The sequence below is a fragment of the Lactuca virosa genome, chromosome 4 (genome assembly GCF_052849685.1).
Source record: "Lactuca virosa cultivar CGN04683 chromosome 4, Lactuca_virosa_CGN04683_v6, whole genome shotgun sequence".
NCBI lineage: Eukaryota > Viridiplantae > Streptophyta > Magnoliopsida > Asterales > Asteraceae > Lactuca > Lactuca virosa.
In genome coordinates this window covers 182,418,836-182,441,925 of record NC_136429.1, presented here as the reverse complement: position 1 = coordinate 182,441,925, position 23,090 = coordinate 182,418,836, and the positions used below count along the sequence as shown (strand labels likewise).

Here is a 23,090-nt window from a genome sequence, read left to right as displayed (position 1 = left end):
CTGATCGTACCCTCTGCATCCTCCTTTACTTATTTTGAAACCATTTGAAAACCATTTGAAAATCTTTCCTTGATTTGAGATTGGATTCACACGAATGTTCCTCCAATTCACTCAAACCAAGGCTCTGATACCACCTTGTAACACCCATAAAATTCAAGCTAATTTAAAACATTTTAACCCATTCAAAACCATTAAGTTATTAATACTTGTTTTCAAAATAGTTTAAACATCAGAGTATCCCCAGAACCAAATCACAAAATCATGAAATATGAGGAGCGGTACGATCACGCCTTTGCCTTGCCACGATCACCTAATGTACCTGAAACAATAAACTGAAAACCGTAAGCTCGAAAGCTTAATGAGTTCCCCCAAAATACCCGTACACACATAACCATACACATACAACCATGAACAACATACTATGGGTCCAATCAACCATCAGATTGGAATACCCCAGGCCCTCAACCATCGGGTTGGAATGCCCACCTACTATGAGTCCAATCATCCTACCGGGATGGAATACTCCTGGCCCACAGCCATCGGGTTGGAATGCCCACACACCTATACATACAATAACTACTATGGGTCCAATCATCCCTCGGGATGGAATACCCCCAGGCCCTCAACCATCAGGTTGGAATGCCCACCTACTATGAGTCCAATCATCCTACCGGGATGGAATACTCCTGGCCCACAACCATCGGGTTGGAATGCCCACCTACTATGAGTCCAATCATCCTATCGGGATGGAATACTCCTGGCCCACAACCATCGGGTTGGAATGCCCACCTACTATGAGTCCAATCATCCTACCGGGATGGAATACTCCTGGCCCACAACCATCGGGTTGGAATGCCCACATACTAGCAAACATGTGCACCTATCAAATAATCATATAATAGTCTACAAGACAACATACTAGGGCCCTATCATCCTACCGGGATGAAATACCCTCTACTACTGCTCAACACGTGCACACATAACATGTAATCTCCTACCAGCATACAGACAGTCAGACCGACTACAGGTCACTAAGCATAGCCACATATAACCATCCTATCTACCAGGATGTTAACTATCATATCACAGCAGCAACTATCTCAAATAACAAATCAAAGGGCCAGCCTTGGTGCCTTAGACCCTTGGGTATAGTGAGGATAACTCACCTTGCAACTGCCGAACCGAAACACGAAAACACTGACTCGAAGCACTGCTCCAAACTCCAACACCTGATGCCATCAATGAACCATGACATAAATATCCAAAATACCATAACACCCCTGAAGGTCAAACAGGTAAAAGTCAAAGTCCTGGCCAAAGTCAACCTTCCTGATTGACTCTAATCGCCGAGTCAACCTGTCGACTCGCCGAGTTCCCAACTTCAGAAAACTCTTATATCACAACTCGACTCGCCGAGTCACTCCATGACTCGTCAAGTTTAACGATCTCTGAGTCCTATCGTGTCCAACTCACTGAGTCACCACTCAACTCACTGATCTGAGTCTTAACCAGAAGAGGTTGGGGTTTTGCGTTCTGACTCGCCGAGTCCAAGAACAGACTCGCCGAGTCCACGACAATCTTTAACAGACTCGCCGAGTTGTTCCTCCAACTCGTCGAGTTCATGCCTTTCTTCAACAGACTCGCCGAGTCCAAGAACAGACTCGCCGAGTCTCTTCAGTCCTTTATACATGCAGAGGCTTTTCGAGTCTTGCAGGGGCTCCAAACTATAGATCCACTCTTCTAGGGCATGACTCTCACGTAAAGTTGCAAACTTTACGTGGAAACAAGGAGTTATAAGCCCAAATCACTCTAGCGCTAAGGTTTAAGACAATGATGCTTCACCAACAAGCCGAGGGCTGATACTTTGTGAGGTTCTGGACCAAGACAAGTCTAGATCTGAAGTAGCAACCTCAGATCTAGACCCCTAACCCGAATTAGATCCTTAACATGCCAAAATGGCCCCAAATATCATTCTTGAATAGATATAAATGCAATAGAGTCAAGGTAACAGCTTGTTACCTCTAAAATGTGACCAAGCTGAAGTAGAATCTGGATCTACACCAATCCCTTGATGCTGTACACTTTGATCTACAAAGCTTCTTTGCTAGAATCTCCTTCCAAAGCTTCCAAGTTCACTCCAAAGGCTCACACACGATTCTAGGGTTTTCTGACTCTCAAGGGGGTGACAAAGAGGCTGAGGTGAGGATTCAAGGTCCTTTAAATAGGGTGCAAGCCCTAAGATTAGGGTTTACTATTCCCAGCACCAACTCGTCGAGTCCAGCTTCCGACTTCGCGAGTTGGTCACTTAATTCGCGACCAAATCGCGCTCCGACTCGACGAGTACTCGCACCTACTCGTCGAATAGCTTCCTCAATGCACACTTTAAGCCCTTATATCATATTTCTGAAATTTGGGATGTTACACATGGTGTCCTAAGCCATCTTAAATCTTTATGTGAGACAAAGGGCTCAACTGTCATTTGTGTAGCCGAATCTTTATGTGAGACAAAGGGCTCAACTGTCATTTGTGTAGCCGAAGGATCTGGTCAGGTTACTCAAAATTTTAAAAGTGTTATTTTTATTTTCTAATTTTTTATTGTTTTTTTTAATTTAGAGTTTTTTTGGAGAAAGAAAACGAGAAAGATGCGTTTGTGAATGCTACATATAGCTAAATTTAATTTTCTATAGTTTTTGTCCCTATAGTTTTGGTCATTGTATGGTTTTTGTCCCTCTAACAATTTTGGTCCATGTTGCCACAGTTTTGGTCCTTGTGTTTTTGTCTAATTTATTATTTTTATCCCTATAACAGGTTTGGTCCAGGATGTATTGTTTATAATCTTTTGCTTCTTGATCATATCCTTATGTAATTGTATCCCTATAACAGTTTTGGTCCAGTCTGTCGAACGTTTTTAGTAATATTGTTCTCTGTGTTTTATTTGAACACGTGGGAGGTATGTTTTTTTTATGTAATCATAATTAAATATAAAAAAATAGATTCTATTTATATGAATCATATTTCCCACATTAGATTTCATCTTCCTTAACATGGACATTCCATTTTTATACCGATTTTTATTATATTCAATAACAACTATTTATGTAAAGATTTGAAGTATCTTTGGATACAGGCGTTTTAGGCCTGCAACTTTTTTATTTTGTTCCTGAAGTTGCTTGGTTTTTTAATTTCTCATAAATTGGTTTGTTGAGTTTTATAAATAAACTCTTAAGCTTGATCAAGAGTCAAACCTTCATGTACTTAACATGAGATACTTACATTATGCTTTATGTTTAGTTGTTTACTAACAACATGCGATCTAAATTTAAAGACCATGTAAAATTTTATCTTCTTTATTTTTGTTGTTGTTGATGATATTATTGTCGTATTAAGTCTTTCAATATATCTTTTTTTATCGTTTATTATATAAAGTTTATATTATTGTTAATTGGAATGGAACAGAGTAGTTCTCACGGAATGTGATTCTTTCTCTTTGGCTTAATTTTATTCCATGGGGGATGAGAGGTGCTTTATTCCATTCCTTGATGGAACGGAATGATATATTTATAACTATTAATTACTTTAATTTATTAAATATTCAATAACACCATTTTTCGTAAAATTGATAAAACTCTAATTAAATTAGTTTTAGTCGGTTTCAAACAATAACTAAATATATTATTTTAATGTAATTCTATTTTGAGATTTTAGGGTATTTAATCTAATTTAAAATTTTAGTTTTGTGACTTGTTATCGATATCTCGATACTTGATCAAAGTTCAATTTAATAAAATACTGTTATTGTACTGATTTATCAATTTAATGTCATTTACTTTTCCAGATGTACTAAAAAGCAAAATGTTTGAATGACTCATTCCATTCCTTCAAGCCAACCAAACATAATAATGGAATGTAATGACCGTGTTCCATTACCTTGCTCATTTATTTGATTTTGTTCATTCTATTCCATCATACCAGACAAATCATAATTGATACCAGAAGAATTCATTTTTTATTTACTAAAAAAAACATAATTGCTTGGTGCTAATGCATATTTTCCTGTTAATAAGCACAAGAAGGAACAACTTCGTGACAATGTGGTGTCCATGATGCAATCCCAACAACATTTTCGAGTACAATCTTAATTTATTAACAATTTAATAAAGCAAATTTTAATTTTATAAACTAGCCAACAAATAATATTTTATTATCTATGATTCTCAGCTGGGAATATCAGGTGGATTCGGTTTGGGAGGTGCATATTCATCACATCAACAACAACAACAACATGTTCCCATAAACGGTGGTGGGCTCTCATACTTTCCTGCAAACACTCAAGATCTCCATTTTCATGGTTTGGAGGTGGTGTTTACTCTCTTACAATCTTAATTTATTAATAGAGCTTTTGCTTGTGTTTTATGGTAAAATCCATAAAACATGGAAGAATTGAATTTTGTCCATCCGAAATCCAAACATACCATGGAACAGAATCACGAGTTCCAATCCCGTAGTTCTATAAACTTTTCAGCGCAATCTAAACAAATATGACACTATTTTTTCAGGCAAGGAACAACGGAATGCTTCCAACGGGATCACGACCTGTGAGCGTATTGGGTGGGTCCTATGATCAACTGTTGCAACAATATGATGGGGCTTTAATGATACGTATTTGCGTGTCGTTAACGCGTGTCATAAGGTTACGACATGCAGATATGTGTCGTCTTCCTTTATGACAAAGCCTTCCTTGACACACAATGCGTGTCGTAAACGCGCATCGTAAGTTTACAATGTGCAAAAATGCATCGAATTCCTTTATGACAGGGTCTTCCTTAACATGCATTTGCGTGTCATCTGTGGCTTTTACGACACGCAATGCGTGTCATTAAAGGGTATTTTTGGAGTAGTGACATCTATTATCTTGTTTAAGCATCATACTTTTTATCTCTTTGTCATTTTGACATCATGTTTTAAGTTTTATGATTACTCGTCCTCCAACATTATTACTTTATGTCATTGGAAACATTTATCGTTAAGTTTAAGTTGCTTAACATATGATATATTCCAACAATCTTGTACCTCATAACTCAACTCATATTGGGTGCTCACCTTGTAACTTGATTTCCATGTCGCATTACACATCACGCTCCACATAATAGTTATGACTTGTTTTATTACTAGAGTACTACTTGTACATAAGTCTCATTTGTCTTAACACTTATTGCATAACATTTCTTATGTATAACCACAATATATCATGACATACATTTTCCATAAATTTCTACCTTAATCAAATTCCTTCCAAGGATTGCACTTTCATCTAATGGTTATAAGGTAGTGTACCTTGGTTTATTGCTTATTCAAACAATCGAAAATTCACCATTTACTTATTGCAATATTTTTATCATTCCGTTGACTAATTCCATGACTTTGAATCCGTTCACTCATTATATAATGCATAACATCACACTTTAATTGTGACAACCCGGAACTTTTATATTGTACACTTAGTCAATTCAATCAATGTTAAACTTGTTCTGTTGACTTCTTGTACTGTTTAAGGGTCCATTTAAGCGTTCTAATCTTGAGTATAGCCAAGGTTGAGTTTAGGAATGAGTCAGCAAGGCGTATAGTGTAAAAACCGGGCCATACACACCCTTAGGAGGAGTGTACGGCCATACACATGGGTGTGCGTCCGCACACTCACCTCTTGGCCGCACACTTACTTCTAGGCAGCACACCCACCCTTATATAAAGGGTAGACCCCTTTCCTTTCATTCCTTTAACACCTTGGCAACACACCACTCCATTTCTCTCAAGTTTCTTCAACCACAAACCCTCCAAAGCTTCAAAAACGTGAGTAATTCATCCTCTAGCTTGAAAACCATGAAAGACCACTCTATCTAAGCCTTAAGTGTGTAATGTTCGTCATGTTCTTCGTGTTTGGAAGTGAGTGCGGCCGCACACCCCCATAAGGTGGCTGCACACTCTTAAAATACCCTCCAAAGTGAGAGTTTGACTTCCATATTCGAGTTGGACATGACCCTAGCTTTGCTACACCTTAGAATTGCCATTTTGGACATCATCATGTATGGTGTACGACCGCACACACCTGTATACGGCCGCACACACCCTTGTGCAGTAGCACACTCCTTGTGTGCGGCAACACACTCCAGTGTGCGACCACACACTCATCCTAGGGCCGCAAACCCACTTCTAGGACCCTTAACTTGCACTACAATTGAGTATAGACCTAGGACACTTCATGAATGCAAGTATGAACCTTGAAACACCTCAAAGACACTTTCTAACATGAGTGTATGACCGCACACCCCTTGGGCCGCACACCCATGGCCGCACACACCTTTAAGGTGGCCATACACCTCCCTCATGCAACCCTTTAAGGTCCTAACACTTAGTGCAAGTAGTTCCAAGTCCCTAGATTGGTTCTCCATCACATCTAGTGGTGAAATACCTTCATTTGACTCCTTTATGTGTCATTACGTGTTAATTAGGATCAAATCGTGTTCAATGCTTCACTTGAACATCCAGCTTTCCGTATCGATCCTTCAATCAAAGCACTTACCCGAGATGAGTTCATACCCCTACATTTTCTGTGTTTTTTTTAATGTTTTCAGGGGGGAATACAAGCCAAACTCAAAGTATTTTATTAAGTTTTAAACTTATTAATACAGTCCAATGATTTCCACGTTTAATAACATATTCAGATATTTTATCCCTTTTTGTAATATGTTGAGCATAAGGGAAACTTTTATTTTGGAATTCTAACTTCATAGCTTTCAGAAAGGTTTTTACAAAGCATTTTCCATAACAATTCTATTAAACTATAATGGGTATAGTTTGGGATAACCCTCTAGGCAGTCTTTACCAAATCAGATTTCATGGATGAATATATATAAACTATGGCAGATTTAGTTTATGTTATATATTTTATCAGGAGTGTAAAGTACAATTATTCAAGGATAAATATTGTTTTATATTGTTTCTAGATCGTAAATTAGATTATACAGAATTGTGAGGCTCTACTTCAATACTGTACCCTTATGTGTACAGGGCTAAATCCTATCTCAGTATAACCAAAGTCTTCTGGAGGGAGAGCCTGAGATTTGTGAATAGATCTATTCGGGACTGACAATCCCACACCAGAACTGCTAGTTACAGTTAGGCATGCATGCCTGTGGTGGACAAATGTCATTTAGCTTAACGCCTGAAGAACGTTATAAATGTTTCTAGGTCATATCAAGTATGGTTATACGACTCGCAAATAAGTATAAACTAACTTTGGTTTACGGACTCTACTCTTCATATGTTTTATTTTAAGTAATAAAACTACTTTCTTATATACTGATAGTAATCAGGGATTTCTAAACTTGCATCTCTACCTCTAGGACGGATAACTTGTTTTTAGGGAAAATATAGGATTTTCCCAGGATAACACCGACATTTCTAAAACTGATAGTTTACTACTCTACTAACGGATATTCACATTCATTCCATGACTCATTGGATTGTGCGTATCAAGTATGAACCGGGAAGTCATGGAAGGAATGAGTTTTCAAACATACTTTTCATAAGAAAATATGGGATTTTTTTTAGGAACACTTTTCAAAAAGGATCAAAGGACGTTTTTCTCTAAAACTAAATGCTTATGAACTCACCAGCTTTTTACTGATATTCTTTCAAAACTGCTTGTATTCTCAGGGAATCAGTAGTAGATAGGTACCTTCCGAGCATTGTGAAGAAGTCGGAGCGAATAAGATTATGTCTTTATATTTTCCTTATACTTTTGGTGTATTCGAATCATATTTAAAACCGATGTAAACTTATTAAATTTTCATGTATGCAATGTTTGGTTGTGTTTACTATGATTGCTATTATACACTGGTTGTGATGCTAAACATGACGTCCTCCACCCCGGAACGATTCCGCCATTCTGGTTTCGGGGTGTGACAGATTGGTGTCAGAGCCCTTGTTTATAGCGAACTAAGTATACCGAACCTTACATGGTATACAACTATAAACATTAAGGGGCCTAAGTGCTCTAAACTAAAAGTATATTTTCAAAAATATAAGTATTTTTATAACAAAGTATATAAGTATACCCGAGTACCAGAATCCGTGTCATAAGTAGAACAAAACAAAAGTATTTGGATGTTGGGACACTGCGGTTAGACCTGGGCAGTTATGTAATCATGTCTAGGGTCAATATAGCCTGATCAACTATATTCATTCGAGACATGACCAACATGTGCTTGGGAGTGACTGTGGTGTTACAGCAAGCCTAAAACTTACCAAGAACAAAAATATTCAACATAAAATACTATAGGAGTATTTTAGCTAGAGTCAAATTTAATATATAGATTCCAAGTGTTGCTACCTCTTCTTTCTTAAGCGATAACTTACTTGCGTTAGTAACCTTTCTTTGCTTATCGCTTGGTAGAACACTTTTATTATCAGGATGAGATATATCTTGTTTCATATATCTTGAGGACTTACCATCCTCTTCTTCCTGGTTGTTTCTAGAACAAGATGCCTCCCCGACGAAGACCCATCAGAAGGAACAAAACCACTCCGCCACCACCACCCCCTCAGTTCGACCCCGTCATGTTCCAGGCAGCAGTTACAGCCACCGTGACTGTAGCAATGGCACAATTGAACTCTGGTGGGGCTGGAGGTGGAACCGACCCTCAAAGACAAGACGAAAGTCAGCGACATCAAAAGGAGTGTTCCTACAAGGACTTCATGACCGCAAAAACTAAGTCCTTCGACGGAAATGGAGGTGTTATCGCTCTGACTCGATGGTTCGAGAAGATCGAATCCATCTTCGAAATTTGTGCCTGTTCCGAAGCAAACAAGGTGAAGTTCGCCGCCTGCACCTTCACCAACAGAGCTTTGACCTGGTGGAATGGTCAAGTCAAAACCCTAACCCTGCCAGTAGCTAATGTCATGGGTTAGGAAAGACTAAAGGAACTCATGCTTGCGGAATACTGCCCGAGGGGAGAGGTGCAAAAGTTAGAGCACAAACTCTAGAACTTGAGGATGAAGGGTTCCGACATCGCTGCCTAGACCGCTAGATTATGTGATCTGGCTCTCCTCTGTTCGAGAATGGTCACCCCAGAAGGTAAGAAAATAGAGAGGTACATCTGGGGACTGACGGCCCCAACCAAAGGAAATGTCTTGGCTGCTAGACCGACTACATTTGAAAGCGCCAAGGATCTGGCGCAGACTCTGATCGATCATGGAGTCGATCTTGATGAAGTGGCAACCATTCCCGAGCCACAAAAGGAGAGTGGTGGGAAGAATAAGAAGTTCGACAACAAGCAGAAGGGCCAGTCGTCGCAGGAGCCCTCCAAGAAACAACAAACAGTGCCAGTCTACGCTGCTACTACTCATACTGCTGCTCCCACTGCTGTTCCAACCACCCAAGCTCCTACCGGTGTGTTATTCAGGGAAACTACCTCTGTGCAACAAGTGTAACTTTCATCATCACGGACCCTGCCGTGATTTGAAGTGCAACAGCTATGGAAAGAAGGGACATACAACTCGATTCTGCAGGACACCAGCCCAACCAACCAACCAACCAGGCTCTGGGAGCGGGCGCTAGTCAAGCTTGCTATGGATGCGGAGAGGTTGGGCATTTCAAACGAAACTGCCCCAAGGCGAAAACATGTGGCAATACAGGAAGGGTACTGGCTATGGGCCAGGAGGAAGCGGTCGCTGATCCTACCGTTGTTACGGGTACGTTCCTCCTTGACAACTCTTATGCATGCATTCTTTTCGATTCTGGTGCGGAGAGGAGTTTTGTTAGTCATGCATTCAAACAACTAATCAAATGTAAATCTCAACCTTTAACCGAAACATTCACCGTCGAGATGGCTAACGGAAAGAAAGAGAGCACGAACGACATATTCATAGGTTGTACTCTTACCTTAGACAATCATTATTTTCCCATCGATCTTATGCCTGTCTCCCTTAAGAGTTTTGATGTCATTATAGGCATGGATTGGTTAAGCCCCAATCGTGCTGGTATCCTTTTCTTCGAGAAAGCGATCCGTCTCAATCTTTCCTCTGGTGAAGCTCTCATGATTTACGGTGATAAGCCTAGTTCGAACCTTCGTATCATTTCATGCATCAAAGCCCAGAAATATCTGCGGAAGGAGTGTCATGCATTTCTAGCCCATGTTGTTGATGATACACAAAAGGTTAAAGACCTCGAGAGCATCCCCGAAGTTTCCAACTTTCCTGATGTTTTCCCCGAAGATCTCCCAGGAATTCCTCCTGAGCGTCAAGTCGAGTTTCGTATCGACTTAATCCCCGGAGCTACTCCTGTAGCTAAATCTCCCTATCGTTTAGCGCCGGCAGAAATGCAAGAATTATCTGGCCAGCTCAATCAGCTGACCAGTAAAGGATTCATAAGGACGAGTTCCTCACCTTTGGGAGCTCCAATCTTATTCATGAAAAAGAAAGACGGAACCTTCCGGATGTGCATTGACTACCGAGAACTGAACAAGCTAACTGTCAAAAACCGATATCCATTACCCAGAATCGATGATCTCTTCGACCAACTTCAGGGAGCCAGCTATTTCTCAAAGATAGATCTAAGATCAGGGTACCATCAGTTGCGAGTTCACGAGAATGATGTACCCAAGACAGCATTCCGAACTCGCTACGGACACTACGAGTTTGTAGTAATGCCCTTTGGTCTGACCAACGCACCGGCAGTATTCATGGACCTGATGAATCGAGTGTGCCGCCCTTTCCTGGACAAGTTCGTAATCGTGTTCATTGACGATATACTTGTCTATTCGTGGAGCGAGAACGACCATAAACAAAACTTGAGGCAGGTGCTCGAAACATTGAGGGCAGAGAAGCTATATGTAAAATTTTCAAAGGACGCTTTTCTCTAAAACTAAATGCTTATAATCAACACTTGAGGCCGGTGATCGAGACATCTGTGCGTTTTCGAGCAATCTCTCAACTTATCTGTATAAATGACTTGGTTTTGGAATGGCTAGAGGAATCTTATGGAATATGTTGGTGTTGTTTTTGGAGATTCTAACCAAGACGAATTTCGAGGACGAAATCCAATTTTAGTGGGGGAGAGTTGTAACATCCTGTTTCGATAAGTTTATTATTTCGAGATTGTGGACAATACATGGATCAAGAAGAGGCATTGGGCTTCAACTGAATAGGGTTTAGAACTTATTGGATGTGGATAATATTGGTTATGTGATCTAAGCCCTGGTTTGTGTTTTGAAGTCAAAGGGTAAAATGAGAAAAGTAGAATTCTGGACTTATGCATGGATTATGGTTTTTATTTCAACATGTGTTAAGCCAACTTTAACTAGATATCAGTGTGGGGTTTGTCAAGACCTTTCCGTGGATATAAAGATCGTTGAAAATGGAGTTCAAATGAAGAAGTTATGGTTGTTTGAAGTTGAGGTGAATTTGGGTGAAAACCGTCGCCACAGAATAGGGATCAGAGCCTAGAGTGTGGCAGTCGCCACGAAATGTGGATTAGAGCCCATGTGTGCTAGTCTGTCATACCCAAATCCACGATTTTAGGTTTTTGAACGTATTTAAGCATAAGGTTCTACATTTTTGCAGCCTCCACCACCTCTAGGACCCCTTGGCAGAAACCCTAGCCTCCATCTTCAAGATTTGAGCTTCTCCCGTCTCCTCTATTCTCCTTTGGATTCTTTTTATGATATTTTGATGAATTTAGAAGATCAACAAGGTTCTTTTTCTTTCAAGGAAATTTGTTTCAAGTTTGGATCCATCAAAGGCACTACATTTCTTGACTATTGTAAGTATAAAGTTTCGATCTTACTATCTAGTTTCTTAGATCGTTTCATCTCGGGGTTTTGGCACTTTTGGTCCATTTCATGGGTAACCTTCAAGTTGAGTGAACTCCAACATCTTTTGATCATTTTAGAATGATTTTTGGACCTCATGGACTAAGAAAGTTATGATCTTTTGCCTTCCCTTCTAGCCATGCAAGTTATCTTGGTACTTTAGGTAATTTTGGTGTATTAAAGTTTAGATCTTGATAGTTGGTGACATTATTATGGATAAAGTTGGAAACTTTATCCATCTAAACATCATGTTGATCTAGATCTGAAGGATGAAGACTTGGACTTAACAGATTAAGTTAAGAAAGATGCATTTTGGGTCCCTTTGTGACTTAAAGTCCACATCTTGGTGGTTTGGACCTTCGTAATAGATAAAGTTAGAAACTTTATCCATTATGACCTTGGAAAGGATCAAATTTGAGCTTTAGAGCTCTTGAAATCGGAAGAAAATGGATTAAGCTCGTTTGAGTTGTTCAGACCAGTCCCCACAGCGTGGCCTTCAGGTGAGTTTTCTCACTATGCCTATGGGTCGAAGGCACTAAGGCCAAACCATTCATTATGTTTTGTACTTGATTTAGGATTATTATGTGATTAATTGTTATTTTTAAATGTCGACATATTTGAGAAGGTTGGGTTGAGGCGGGAAGCGAACAAACCCAAATGGTTGGGTTGAGGTATTGGGCCAACAAACCCATGATTTTCGGATGGGTATTTTAGGAAATTCGCTAAGCATTGGCTTACAATTTGATTTCATGGTTTCAGGTATTTCAGATGATCGGGGGAAGGCAAATGTGTGATTGTGCACATCATCCTTGGATATTTTATGGATACATGGATTTCGGATACTCTGATTTATGATTATGGCTTTTTGGAAACAATATTTTGTATGACTTTTGGATTCGGTTGTTTATTGTCTTTATTTTGCATTTTCCTTCAGGTCCTTCTGATCATACGAGTTGTGTGGTAACGAAATGAAGATGCTAGCTTAACACCAATGACAAATCCAAATAAAAAAAAAACATACACATGGTCACATGGACGCTGGTTGTTTTAATGGTATTGGGTTTGTGAAATTAATAGTGTTTTCATTAGGTAATTAGTAATTACCATTAATACCATAATTACCCTTTGAGTTGCATGGATCTCATGGTGTCCTAAGCCATCTTAAATCTTTATGTGAGACAAAGGGCTCAACTCTCATTTGTGTAACCGAGGGATCTGGTCTGGTTAATCAAAATTTTAAAAGGGTTATTTTTATTTTCTAATTTTTTATTGTTTTTTTTAATTTAGAGTTTTTTTAGAAAGAAAACGAGAAATATGCATTTGTGAACGCTACATATAGCTAACTTAAATTTTCTATAGTTTTTGTCCCTATAGTTTTGATCCTTGTATAGTTTTTGTTCCTCCAATAGTTTTGGTCCATGTTGCAACAATTTTGGTCCTTGTGGTTTTGTCTAATTTATTATTTTTATCCCTATAATAGGTTTGGTCCAGTATGTATTTTTTTCTAATCTTTTGCTTCTTGATCATATCCTTATGTAATTGTATCCATATAACAGTTTTGGTCAAGTCTGTCGATCGTTTTGAGTAATATTGTTCTCTGGTTTATCTGAAAACATGGGAGGTATGTTTTTTTTATGTAATCATAATCAAATATAAAAAAATAGATTCTATTTATATGAATCATGTTTCCCACATTACACTTCATCTTCCTTAACATGGACATTCCATTTTTATACCGATTTTTCTTATATTCAATAACAACTATTTCTGTAAAGATTTGAAGTATCTTTGGATACAGGCGTTCTAGGCCTGCAACTTTTTTATTTTGTTCTTGAAGTTGCTTGGTTTTTAGTTTCTCATAAATTGGTTTGTTGAATTTTCTAATTAAATAAACTCTCAAGCTTGATCAAGAGTACTTAACATGAGATACTTACATTATGCTTTATGTTTAGTTGTTTACTAACAACATGCGATCTAAATTTAAAGACCATGTAAAATTTTATCTTCTTTATTTTTGTTGTTGTTGATGATATTATTGTCGTATTAAGTATCTCAATATATCTTTTTTTTATCGTTTATTATATAAAGTTTATATTATTGTCAATTGGAATGGAGTAGTTCTCACGGAATGTGATTCTTTCTCCTGGGCTTAATTTTATTCCATGGGGATGAGAGGTGCTTTATTCCATTCCTTTATGGAATGGAATGATATATTTATAACTATTAATTACTTTAATTTATTAAATATTCAATAACACCATTTTTCGTAAAATTGATAAAACTCTAATTAAATTAGTTTTAGTCGGTTTCAAACAATAACTAAATATATTATTTTAATGTAATTCTATTTTGAGATTTCAGGGTATTTAATCTAATTTAAAATTTTACTTTTGTGATTTGTTATCGATATCTCGATACTTGATCAAAGTTCAATTTTATAAAATACTGTTATTGTACTGATTTATCAATTTAATGTCATTTACTTTTCCAGATGTACTAAAAAGCAAAATGTTTGAATGACTCATTCCATTCCTTCAAGCCAACCAAACATAATAATGGAATGTAATGACCGTGTTCCATTACCTTGCTCATTTCATTGTTTTTGTTCATTCCATTCCATCATACCAGACAAATCATAATTGATACCAGAACAATTCATTTTTTATTTACAAAAAAAAATAATTGCTTGGTGGTAATGCATATTTTCATGTTAATATGCACAAGAAGGAACAACTTCGTGACAAGGTGGTGTCCATGATGCAATCCCAACAACATTTTCCTGTACAAGCTTAATTTATTAACTATTTAATAAAGCAAATTTTAATTTTATAAACTAGCCAACAAGTAATATTTTATTATCTATGATTCCCAACTATGAATATAAGGTGGATTCAGCTTCGGAGGTGCATATTCATCACATCAACAACAACAACATGCTCTCATAAACGGTGGTGGTCTCTTATACTTTCCTGCAAACACTCACGATCTCAATTTTCATGGTTCTGAGGTAGTGTTTACTGCCTTACAATCTTAATTTATTAATAGAGCTTTTGCTTGTGTTTTGTGGTAAAATCCATAAAAAATGGAACAATTGAATTTTGTCCATTCGGAATCCAAACATGCCATGGAACGAAATCACGAGTTCCAATCCCGTAGTTCTATAAACTTTTCAGCACAATCTAAATGAATAAGACACTATTTTTTCATCCTAGGAACAGCAGAATGCTTCCAACGGGATCACGACCTGTGAGCGTATTGGGTGGGTCCTACGATCAACTGATACAACAGTACCAACACTTCCAAACACAATCCTAAATACACCTAGTTAGCCCCTTTAGAGACCAATATCTAAAATTCCCTCAACCATCACAATCCTCTGCTGACCGATTCCGTTTACTCGGTTTATATTTGTCAAAGAAGAAACTACAGTCTTGCATGCTTTACAAATAGATATAGAATCTAAGAATATCTTCAGACCCCAAATCAGGGCCATTATCTGCACTTCTTGTGGAAGGCTCTATGAATACAACATCTAAAATCCAGAACCTTCATCAACAATAGAAGATTTGGAATATTATTACTATTTGTTGTGAAGGTGGTAAGCAAGTCAAGCAAAGTAGCTCAGATGTTGTCAAAGTGGTCGACAAGTTCTTCTGGTACTACTACTATTTGTTGATGACTTTCACTCCTTCACATTTGATGTATTACATTGTATCGACTATTGGAATGATTATTTGTATGCCATTAAATTTTTTTCAATGGATTGTATTTCTTGTATATAATATTTTATTTTGTATTATGAGACATTAAATGCTAATTTAATTTGAAAATTAGTAAATCTATATATAATATTTTTTTAAACATTTAAAATTATGATACGCAAATGTGTGTCATAAGGTTACTACACGCAGATGTGTGTTGTCTACCTTTATGACAGAGCCTTCCTTGACACGGAATGCGTGTTGTAAACGCGCGTCGTAAGTTTACAACGCGCAAAAACGCGTCGTCTTCCTTTATGAAAGGGTCCTCCTTAGTATGCATTTGTGTGTCATCTGTGGCTTTTACGACATGCAATGCGTGTCATTAAAGGGTATTTTTGGAGTAGTGACGTCTATTATCCTGTTTAAGCATCATACTTTTTATCTCTTTGTCATTTTGACATCATGTCGTAGATTTTATGATTATTCATCCTCCAACATTATTACTTTATGTCATTGGAAACATTTATCGTTAAGTTTAAGATGCTTAACATTTGATATATTCCAACGGTCTTGTACCTCACAACTTAACTCATATTGGGTGCTCACCTTGTAACTTAATTTCCATGTCGCATTACACATCACGCTCCACATAATAGTTATGACTTGTTTTATTACTAGAGTACTACTTGTACATAAGTCTCATTTGTCTTAACACTTATTGCATAACATTTCTTATGTATGACCACAGTATATCATGACATACATTTTCCTTAAATTTCTACCTTAATCAAGTTCCTTCCAAGCATTGCACTTTCATCTAATGGTTATAAGGTAGTGTACCTTGGTTTATTGCTTATTCAAACGATCGAAAATTCACCATTTACTTATTGCAATATTTTTATCATTCCGTAGACTAATTCCATGACTTTGAATCCGTTCACTCATTATATAATGCATAACATCACACTTTAATTCCCATTTAAGTATACTATTTTCAATATCTCTGTTTTAAAAAACTCATTATATCGGTTTCATGCATGATTCCAAGCATAATATGCAACAAACTTTCCATAAAGTCCACGCCCAATACCATTCCATCATCTTATCCTTATACATCTATTATCCTATTTAAGCATCATACTTTTTTATCTCTTTGTCATTTAGACATCATGTCTTATCTTTTATGATTATTCGTCCTCCAACATTATTACTTAATGTCATTGGAAATATATTTTTATGTATCTTATTACAACTACCAGGTTTTCCATATAGTGGTATGTAAAGGACTACTTAAAAGTGCATTACACACAAACGTTTTTTAAATCCATTTTAAGGAATATGTTATTAATCATGAACTCCAAATACAAACATACCTAAAATCATAATTTTCTGGATATTACATCTTTTATCTCCTCATTTGGCATGAAATAATCCTCATTACTGAATTATGAATATCATAATGTTACATTTACTACTAAGAAATCGTGTGTCACCGTTTGCTTGTATAAGATATGGGTATTCCATTTCTTCACCAAATGTGATCGGGTGTCACAATAGATGTGTTACCCATATTTCCTATAATGACATGTTTCATGAACACAACAAGCACCTTAAGATTAATTGGCATTTTCTATTGATAATTTGTCACTAGAAGTATAGTTTGTCTATCTCCCACCTCCTCCATCCGCTAGCATACTTATGTATTTATTATAGCTTTTATCACCAGGGATGCTTCTCTACACTTCTTTCCATAAAATTATATAAAGACGTAAATCATAATAACTTTGAGGAGGGATGATACTGGTATGTATATTTCTTTTCTAAACGACATATATTAAGAAAAAATGAGCCCATGTTAGGCACATGCTAGCGAGGAAAAACATGTCATTTCAACAAATTACATATTCAAGCTAGATGAGTTTAACCAAGTACACCTATCCAAATTAATTTTTCTACTCCTTACCGAAATCCAATAAAACGCTTTCACAATACTGTTTTGAAAAAGAGTCTCCAGTTCTCCACACAGCCTTTCGAATGATAGATGATAATGATGTTTCTTAAATTCCATAGTTCCCACAAAAGCGAAGCAGACACAACAAACAAAAGAATTTTCTCTATATTTGACACCCGAAATGAGATATTACAGTGTCCAAGTCTTATATTCCATAGTTCCCCCACAACACATGACCCACGACCATCACATGAGAGGTAAATCGCATAATACAAACGAGCGAGGGATGATGCGTGGGTTCTAATCCCAACACCAACAATATAGGACTCCGCTTCTCAATGGATGGGCTCCCATTGCAGGGACTCCTTTAAATGATTGGGGTGGCTGGGCAACATATGGTTTTTTGTTACTTAGCTCAAGCTGGGTTTACATCTCGAATGTGAGAGTGTGCTGGTATTGGATCTTGGTGTCACAATGGAGGGCATCTGAAGAAAGAACACTCCAGAGGCTAAAAATGAATGGTCCGCGCGACATAACTAGAAAAAAGGAGAGCCTGTGTGGTCGTCTCCCTTAAAATCAAAGTCAATAGAGATATATATAAAAAATAGTAAAAAGCTGTTCACAAAACAAGAACGTTGTGAAGCATAAATAAATAAATAAAGTTGTCAATTAATTCTGAATTAGTTACCCACCGGCAATAAAAAACAAACGAAAAATAACAACTTGTCATTAAAGAATAATATATTTATTGCATGTGATTCAATTATAAACTTAAACTGAAAATAAAGGAGTTACACTTTGATGAGGTAGGTATATGATGATGCGTTTGTGTAGAGGGAGAAATTAAAGAGTTTTGTTAGTCCCACATCGGTAGGAAAGTAGAAGGTGTTGAAAGAGAGGGAGGAATAAAAGGTGAGGTGGACGAGCATTACAAGCATCTTTGCGCTTGGGGCAATGACGCAGCTAATGAGGTATTAACCGAGGCGCGTCAATTGCTGGTTGAAAACTATTTCCAAACCCCCTCTTTGGCCTTGGGTCTCCCTTGGCCATCGAGAATTTCTGGAAGGGTTTCCTTTGACTGGGAAGCCCTAAAAATTCTTAGTTTGTCAAAAGCTTTTATATCCTAATCCTCTTAATTAGATTAGATGGCCAAAGAGTAATATTTTCATGTAATTAAAAAAAAGTCGTTAGTAATTATGACAATAATATTTGTTTGTATGGTGATTTTTTTTGTATTTAAATATGGATAGTAATAGTATTTATGACCAATTAATATTTGGGAATTATACAGGAGACTAAATCAGTCAACACAGAAGTGAAGGTTCCCTCCCACATCGGGTGAGAGAAGATTACATACAAGATGGCAGTGGATATAGAAAGCAAGCCCCAAGAAAACGAAAAGCATACCTTTCTCGGCCTTTTGGCTAAGATCAAGTGTAGTATCTGTTCTTATCAGTTTAATATCTGATATGTAGGCCATCGGCCTACTCGATATTAATCTTATTTTTTATGGGGGAGAGTCCATCACAGTAGCTTGCTGCTGGGTCTCTCGAGTGTCGCCTTAGCGTTGCACTACAGCCTGGGCGTGGCGCACCCCTCCAATCCTAGTCCAAAACTACTTTAATAGACTTTACTTGTTACCTTGTTATGGCTAATAATGCTATCAATTTATTCGAACCAGGATCCAACATTCCAAAGAAGAGGTCGGAAGTGTTTAGCCTTGGCTTGGCACACCCGTAGCTCCAATGTAAGTTTAAAACTTATATATTGGCCTTTAATTAAGTCGTTTTCATGAGATAGGAAGCAAGCTTTTCCTGTGTTCGGAAGGCATATATAGTATAACAGATCCTGCTCAATTAGTAATAAGATGGTGATCAGTTTTCTCAACGTTTCCTGATCGCACTGTTCCTGTTACAAAATGGTTACACTTCATCTATAAATTGACATCGGTAATACTACAGAACAAATAAGCATATTATGTGGAATTTAATTATGACAAGTTTTTTTTTATCCAAATTAAGAAAACATTGTAATTCAGAAGCATGCATCAACTTTGTCTTAATCTTCATTTTTGGAATGGACTTCTCCCATTTACCACAATCAAAGATTACAATTCTTTTGAGAGGGAGAGACCGTATTGATCTAACAGGCCCAGACACACTTGAAATAATGCAATTATATAACTGCCACTTAATTGGCTGTGCGCTTTAATTTGCCCAGAGGATAGGGGAACTAATGGAACACTATAATATGTCTCATGTGATGTGAACCTGATCCCACATTGGAGGCTGAAGAAAGAAAACAGAAGCTGGATTGTTGCATAAAAGGTGAGGGCAGGAGAATGGAAAACTCACTTACCTGGACAGGGTCTATGGGCGATCAAGAAGGTCCATGGCCTAGGTTGGTGATCTCCATTGCACATTACGGAGAGGTGCCTGTCTAAGGTCGGCCCAAGTTGGTCGAACCTATGTCATAATTTGTGCCAGTGGGGGCCTGCGTTCGCGCGGCCCCTACCAATATCCTAGTTTTAACATCTACTTTTTTTATTTTATTGGTTCTTTTATTATTTTCAGATAACTTAAATCTGAAAATAAAATTTAAAGAGGATATGTTACAAAGCAGTGCTTTCAAAATTGACGATTTGTTAAAGGTGTAGATTTTTTTTTTCTAAATAAGGAAGAACGTGTTGACCAAGTGACTCCGTGTCACATTTTTCCTTTCTCGTCTTTTCAATATGAACTTTCTCTCTACATCTTAATCATGAGAGCTCCTCTTGTAACACCTCTCCCTGGCTACGTTGGTTACTGATCTATCTGGACCGGGCTTTGTAAGAATGGGGAAATCGTAAAATACAAGGTAACACTTCAACAACTGAAATCCACTACACTTTGGGTTGTTTGTAACCGTAAAAGAAATATGTGATTTCCCAAAGCTTTCTGTATAGAGACAAATGTGGCTCATAAGTGTCGGCTTATCCGACGTCTAAAATAATATCAAACACTTGGTCACATAAAACAAGTGTAGAACCAACCAACGAAACGGATTAAAAACTAGGATGCATAAATACGATAACAATACCTACAAAATTGAAAAAAAAAACGTTCCAAGATAAGAAACTGTAAATGACAATTAGTCAACACATGGATACGAGTTTCTAATTAACATTTTTCCACCATCAGGGACACGCTCGGAAAAAATATTTCGGAGCCTCTAAAATATAAAAAATTTAGGCCATAAGACTAACAAGACTAACGGATGTAAAAAATACTAAAATGTGTCCCTTTATCCAATTAAATCTAATTAACATGTCTAAGTCCACCATTACATTATTTATCTCGTGAAACTCTTATTTAAACTATATTTTATTATCAGCAATTCTCTGATTCCGATTAATGAACATCGCATAATAACTTTCAAAATGCACGTCCAAATAATTTTTATCAATAAAAATTTCGCATCCTAACACTCTTTATTATGTTACCACCAACTCCCAATCATGTTTAATATTCATGGATTCAAGATTTCTAATCCTAATGAAAAACATGTCATCTTTTATCTTGCCATCGTTGGCCAATAATCACAATGTGCATTCGTAGGTGCACACATAGAACACACCAAAATGCACTTAACTATTTTGTCTCTTTGGTATTTTCATAGAGAGAAACAGCTTGTTGGCTTAACTTTTTTTTATCACTTATGGTCGGACTGTAGATGTAAAATCTCTGATGTGGTTCCCACTAGTGTCTTAATGGATAAAATTTTCAACTTTATCCATTGAGATGCTCCAAATAATAAAGATCTAAACCCCTAATTCATTAAATGCCCAAAAACTCACTTTTTCTCATGCACGGAGTAAAGAGAACACCACCAATTCCTAGATCTATGAATGAAGAAAATGAAGCTTAGATCTTTATGACTTTCAAGGGTCCAAGTGGTGTATGAGGGTTGATCTCTTTAGATGTAAATCTTCAATGACCAATCTTTCAAGAACGTACACTTCACTCTAAAACCACCAAAAACACACCAAAAGTGGATGAGAGGATAGAGAAGGAGCTTAACAAACCCTAAAAGGGAGGCTAGGGTTTCATAAGAATCGTTCATGGGTTGATGGAGGCTGAGAATGAAAACTCCCTAGGGGTTAATGTTCTTTAAATAGTTAGCAAACCTTAAAAAGACGTTCAACCCACGGGCTTGATGTCTCCTGTCCCCTTAATTTTTAAGTTACTAAATTTCAGCTAAATAAGCAGTTTAAGCCCGAACGAGCTACATATCGTGACTCGGGTGTTACACACAATTTATGTAAACCATATTTACTATCTAGATTCACCAATTACGATTAGTAAACATGACAATACAACTTTAAAATTGTGCATCCCTAAATCCCATATAATTCATATTGCATATAGAAATAACTTTTATTTTTGTTATCACTAATTCCAAATTCTGTTTTGTATTCATGGATTCAGTATTCCACTAATTGTGCAAAACTTGCCATTTCCATGTTGTTGTTGCGGGCCAATAATCACAATGCCCAACTATATCAACGCAAAAAATGGATCAAAATCTACTTGACTACTCGCTTCTTTTGTGTTTACATAGAAAGAATAAACAACTTTGTTGGTGGAAATTTTTATGTTTTCTTTTCTAGGAGTTCAAGCCTAACTCTATAAGTGAAATCTAAATGCCTAGTGAAAAAAAAAGATTACATGAAAAAATATGTGAAATATACAAAAAAATCACTAAAAACAAAGAGTGTTAGAAACTAACATCTAAACAAGGATTACCCTAATTAAGTGAAACAGATGTGGTTTTAGGATAACTTCCACATTGTACAATTAATTATCTTTGTCAAAAAAAGTTGTTTGAAAAAAATGGATATTTAGTTAAATTCCCTTTGGTATTGTTTGAGTTTTTGAGAAAACGTGGCATAATGACAAATGGAACCTGCTCCCACATTGGAGGCTGAAGAAAGAAAACATCCCACATTGGAGGCTGAAGAAAGAAAACAGAAGCGGGATTGTTGCATAAAAGGTGAGGGCAGGAGAATGGAAAACTCACTTACCTGGACAGGGTCTATGGGCGATCAAGAAGGTCCATGGCCTAGGTTGGTGATCTCCATTGCACATTACAGAGAGGTGCATGTCTAAGGTCGGCCCAAGTTGGTCGAACCTATGTCATAATTTGTGCCAGTGGGGGCCTGCGTTCGCGCTTTTTTTATTGGTTCTTTCATTATTTTTAGATAACTTAAATCTGAAAATAAAAATTAAAGACGATATGTTACAAAGCGGTGCTTTCAAAATTGAAGATTTGTTCAAGGTGTAGATTTTTGTCTAAATATGGAAGAACGTGTTGACCAAGGGACTCCATGTCACATTTTTCCTTTCCCATTCTTTTTAATATGAATTTTCTCTCTACATATTAATCACGAGACCTTCTCTTGTAGCACCTCTCCCTTGCTATGTTGGTTACTCTATCTGGACCGGGCCTTTTAGGAATGGCACAACAAAAAGTGTAACCTTTAGCGGCGACAAAAATCGTCGTAATTGATGCCACTTGTTGTCGCTAAAGGTA

General features: G+C 37.1%; 3 non-coding genes and 1 pseudogene across 3 annotated transcripts; all 4 read left to right on the top strand.

The window, feature by feature from the left end:
• The first annotated feature begins 18,455 nt into the window (after nucleotides 1-18,455).
• LOC145110042 (U4 spliceosomal RNA) lies at nucleotides 18,456-18,599 on the top strand (annotated as a pseudogene).
• Nucleotides 18,600-18,922: 323 nt separating this feature from the next.
• Nucleotides 18,923-19,118, top strand: LOC145109991 (U2 spliceosomal RNA). Its single transcript, XR_013709384.1, has one exon. It is a non-coding gene; the product is annotated as a U2 spliceosomal RNA (small nuclear RNA).
• A 751-nt stretch (nucleotides 19,119-19,869) lies between these two features.
• LOC145110606 (U1 spliceosomal RNA) lies at nucleotides 19,870-20,033 on the top strand. Its single transcript, XR_013709972.1, has one exon. It is a non-coding gene; the product is annotated as a U1 spliceosomal RNA (small nuclear RNA).
• A 2,540-nt stretch (nucleotides 20,034-22,573) lies between these two features.
• On the top strand, nucleotides 22,574-22,737 carry LOC145110649 (U1 spliceosomal RNA). The gene has a single exon (XR_013710013.1). It is a non-coding gene; the product is annotated as a U1 spliceosomal RNA (small nuclear RNA).
• The last annotated feature ends 353 nt before the right edge of the window (nucleotides 22,738-23,090 follow it).